Here is a 5,004-nt window from a genome sequence, read left to right as displayed (position 1 = left end):
CATCAGCAGCAGCAGCCGAACGCCCAATGACTTCCCCCGGCTCTGGGCGCGGGTTTGTTTTGCCTGCCTGCCGCGGGAGAGGGCGGAGCCCAGGAGGCAGAACCGAGGAAGGGGAGAAGGTCACGGAGCCGAGGAGGAGGAGGAGGAAGGGCGCGGCCGCGGCGCAACAGCCGAGGCCCAAAGGTTTCCAGTGCAATCCCAGGCGGCCACCTCGGAAGCTGGCTCCATTCAGTCCAAAGGGCCCCCCTCTCCGTCATTTGAGGACAGGGTTGCAGCCTACAATGAATGCATCTTCACTCAGAAGTAAGGCCCGCTGGGCGGAAGGGGCCTTACTCCCAGGGAAGCATCGGTAGAAGGCGCAACGCTATGTTACTTCTACTTGGAAGTCCCATTCAGTCCAAGGGGGCGGGGGGGGTCTTGCTCCCAGGTAAGTGAGTACAGGATTGGAGCCGTGCAGTGCAATCCTATCCATGTTTGCCCAGAAGCAAGCCCCACTGCGTTGAATGGGGCTTTGGGGGGATCTACACTACTGCTTTAAAGCGCTTTATAACAGTTTTGACAACTGTTTGGGCCCAGGACACCCTGCATATACAGTTTTCAAAACGTTTTCAAAGTGCTTTAATGGGACGTTCCAGGGAAGCGTCCCTTTATGATGGGAGTAGGACTTCGGATGTCTTCACTACGCACAGGATTGTGCCCTTAAAGACCTGGGCAGAATCTACACTACTGCTTATAAAGGTTTATAATGGTTATGACAACTGTTCAGGCCCAGGACACATTACATATACAGTTTTCATATCGTTTTAAAAGTGTTATATCCTGCTTGGTGTAGATCGGCTGGTGGTCTGCTGCTTTAACAAGAGGTGCAAAAGCAGACAAGCATCCAAATTAGACCCCAAATAGAAGAGAAATGGCTCGGAATGCTGAAAAAAAGATTTTATTTGGGGAAATGATAATAACAATTTTATGGATTTCTTCAGTGTTAAAGAACAAAACATTTTAAACACTGCACATTGCAGATATGAATATTTATTTAAAAAGTCTTCCAGAATTCCTATAATAAAGTCTCGTACTAAAGTTCAGTGGCGACTCAGAAATGTGATCAGAAGGCTGTAGTTGTTATTCTACCCATTTTAGAAGTTTATTCAGATGTTCGTAAGATACGTTAATTAGTTCAAGTACTCTCATATCTGGACAGGATTGTGTTGGAGAGGAAAGGGAATGTCTGAAAACTACATAGTTAGAGGAGTGGTAGAAACTCCAACTCTTTGTTAAGTTCCTGGGTGGGGGGGATGAAGGCAATGGCTGCAATCCTGTACTCGCTTACTTGGGAGTAAGCCCCCTTGGACTAAATGAATCTTACATCAGTCCGCTGGTCTCTGTCCACCACTCTGCCGCTAAGATCATCTTCTTGGCCCGCCGCTCTGACCATGTCACTCCACTTCTGAAATCTCTTCATTGGCTCCCAGTTCACTCCAGAATCCAATATAAACTTCTCCTGTTGACCTTCAAAGCTTTTCAGGGTCTAGCTCCTGCCTATCTCTCCTCTCTCATCTCACACTATTCCCCCGCTCGTGCTCTCCGCTCCTCTGATGCCATGCTTCTCGCCTGCCCAAGGACCTCCACTTCCCTTACTCGGCTTCGTCCTTTTTCTTCTGCTGCCCCTTACGCCTGGAACGCTCTTCCAGAACACTTGAGAACTACCAACTCAATCACAGCTTTTAAAACTCAGCTAAAAACTTTTCTTTTCCCTATAGCTTTTAAATATTGAGTTTGTTCTGACTCTATACTGTTAGCTTCACCCTACCCGGTGCCTGTTTACACTTCCCTGTGCCTGTTTGCATTCTCTTTCCCTCCTTATTGTTTACTGCAACTTTATTAGATTGTAAGCCTATGCGGCAGGGTCTTGCTATTTACTGTGTATAATCTGTACAGCAGCATGTACATTGATGGTGCTATATAAATAAATAAATAATAATAATAATAATAATAATAATAATAATAACTTTCGAGTAGAAGTGTCTTGGATCATGCCTTATGGCTGCAATCCTAAACATGCTTCCCTGGGAGTAAGCCCCATTCAACTCAGCAGGGCTTATCTCTAAGTAAACATACATAAGATTGTATCCTGTACTCACTTACCTGGGAGTAAGTCCCATTGGACTTAAAGGAGCTAAAATCTGAGTAGACATGCCTAGGGCTGCACTAGAAGCATCCCAGCCACTAGGACTCGACTGTTGCACCCCTGCTTTTCCCTTCCTCTTCTTTGGTTTCATGACCTTCCCCCCTTCCTCTTTTCTGCTTCCCAGAGTCCACCCTTTCCTGCAACATTATTACAGGAATCTCTGCAAACTTTTAAAATAAATAAGTATACCCAGGTTTATCTGCAATGTGCAGTGACGTATATGTTTTGGTTTTAAGGTTGAATTTCTGTGCTATTTTAGTAATGTGTTGACTTGTATTATTTTATAGTAATGCTACAAGATGGCCTTAAAATAAAAGTAGGCCGAAATGCTTAAGGCTTCTTTACAAATGAAATGTTTGTTCCAGCAACATGCCACTTTAACAAATGGAGTTCCACCCAGAAGCATCAGGCTGGCTAGAGCCTCATGCACAAAACACACACAACACATACACACACTCAAAGTGACTCAATGTGTCAAGGCCCTGCATGGCAAATGCCTCCCCATCCACACTTCTTTCTCCCCTCCAAAACTGGCAGTTACGGGGGCCAAAGGTGTGGCATAGTAAGCTGAGCTAAAGCTGTCCAGGAGCCAGCAATTGAAGGAGACACCTTAAACCACAACTTTAACCACGGCGATTAAGCCAGAAAGTTGGGCCGTGTTCAGAAGACAATTTAAAGCCACAACTTTAACCACAATGTCTAAGGCACTGTATTTAAAGCTGTGGTTTAAGGTGTGTTCTGAACAGGGACGCAGACTCCTAAATATAAAATATTTCACTCTAGTGTGAGATGTTCTATACTAGGGAAGAGCACCTTTATCAGGTGCATGAAGGAGATGCTGAAGTTGTGTTTAATGGGTTAGATCCAACTTTAGGTACATCCAGTTGGGCTGGTAGAAACAGACTCCTTCTGCCCCTTCCTCCATACAGCTTCCCCCTAGGAGCATTTCTATGCCCTTAAAAGATTTGGGACCCTGGCCTATAGGACATAAATCTGTTAAAATCTGCATATACACATTTATAGCTACATGTATACATTCAAAAAGAATGACTGGGATAATTTATTTATATTTCACAGGAGGCCAGTTAATTTCTCATTCAAATCATCTCCAATAAAATCAGTTCTGTTGATTTTCACCCTCCAAAATCAGTGTTAAAAGATTGTTTCTCAGCTTAATTGCCATGCATTTATAGCTACATGTGTACATTCAAAAAGAATGACTGGGATAATTTATTTATATTTCACAGGAGGCCAGTTAATTTCTCATTCAAATCATCTCCATTAAAATCAGTTCTGTTGATTTTCACCCTCCAAAATCAGTGTTAAAAGATTGTTTCTCAGCTTAATTGCCATGCAGGGGAAGATTTTGTTGGGGGTTGTTGCAGCATGTGGGGCGTGGAAAGCTAGCCCATCTCTACCCAGCTGCAATTCCCCTTGGAAAAAACCAAAAATCTTCCATATATGGCAATTAAGCTGAGACAAACTTTCCATTGGCACCAATGGACACTCAGGGCTTGGTGGAACAGAACTGGAGCCCTGAGAAATAAATACAGGCCAAGCAATGTCCCCCCACATACACACTTTGAAAATGCTGCTACAGAGGTCAGGGGACCCTGTAGAAAGGGGTGATCTGTAAGTGTTGTGAGTGAGATCCCCCAAAATCAAATGGCGGCACCTTCTGTGTGTGAAGCCTTTATGCCAACTGAAGGCAGATCTTGGATCCAACTGTTTGCTGCTATGAACATCATTTCTGAGCAACTTATTGCACCTCATTCAGTCTAAAAGCAAGAAACAAGTAAAGCAGGGCTCTCCGTGTCATTGAGAATGTGGACTCCTAGAGAGGCTCCGTGGAGCTCTCCACTTCAGAAAATTGCCTTCCACAGGGTGCTAGAAATGCACAAGGAGGGGGGGCGTGGCTGGAGAGGTCCCTCTTTACAGGGATTAACTTTCATCTCTTTCAAAACAAAAGCACTGCTTTGACAAACAGCTGTTTCCAATCTCTTATCCTGGGTTTAAATACCTGCAGTCCTTTGATGTAATTAGCAAAGCATAGGAGACTGTGGGTTCATGAAAGAATCGATAGCTTATTTTTGTTCTGCATAAGTATGTTTTACTTCCACCTAGATGATAAGGTAGAAATAATCTAAGTTTTTGAGCCTCTTACTATTATGTTTTTAAATATGTTTTTAAATATGAGTATTTTTAATATGTTGATGTATATTGAACTAATTGTGATTGACAATGTTGACTTTTTGTCTTTCTAAATATTATAGTCTTGTAGATTACCCTGAGGAAGGACTTTATGGTCTGAAGCGCATTGGTAATTTTTTAAATAAAATACCACATCTCCATTTTCACCCCTTGTTTGGCTTCCGTCTCTTTCAAAATGCCTGAGTATTTTCTTCAAGACATGGCTGGGGTTAGACGGCAAATGAACGCTCATAGAACAAAGTAAGCATTGTTGTAGTGCTGTCCTGAGAATTGCAGGTCAGCTCAGAGGGAACAGGGAAGTCTGAGAGGCGGGGCCATGGAGTGCTGTGTCCCTGGGATCCCTTGTTCTACCACACCGTTGAAAGCGAGAGAAATGTCAGCCCATCCTGGACAGGTCCAGCTCCGGACGTCTTTGCTGCTTGTAGCAAAGGATGCTCATTTTCAACTCGTGCCAAGGAGACTCTGTGAGGGACTAGATGTGGGCAAACAAACTGCTGGTCAATCCAGACAAACTGGACGTTCTGTTGGTCAGTAAAAGGCCAACCCTGGATTTGGAGCACAACCTGATTTGGATAAGGTAGCACTTCCCATGAAGGGTCATGGGTGCA

The sequence above is a fragment of the Elgaria multicarinata genome, chromosome 10 (genome assembly GCF_023053635.1).
Source record: "Elgaria multicarinata webbii isolate HBS135686 ecotype San Diego chromosome 10, rElgMul1.1.pri, whole genome shotgun sequence".
NCBI lineage: Eukaryota > Metazoa > Chordata > Lepidosauria > Squamata > Anguidae > Elgaria > Elgaria multicarinata.
The sequence above is the reverse complement of the archived record's forward strand: the minus strand, read 5'-3'. Positions refer to the sequence as shown.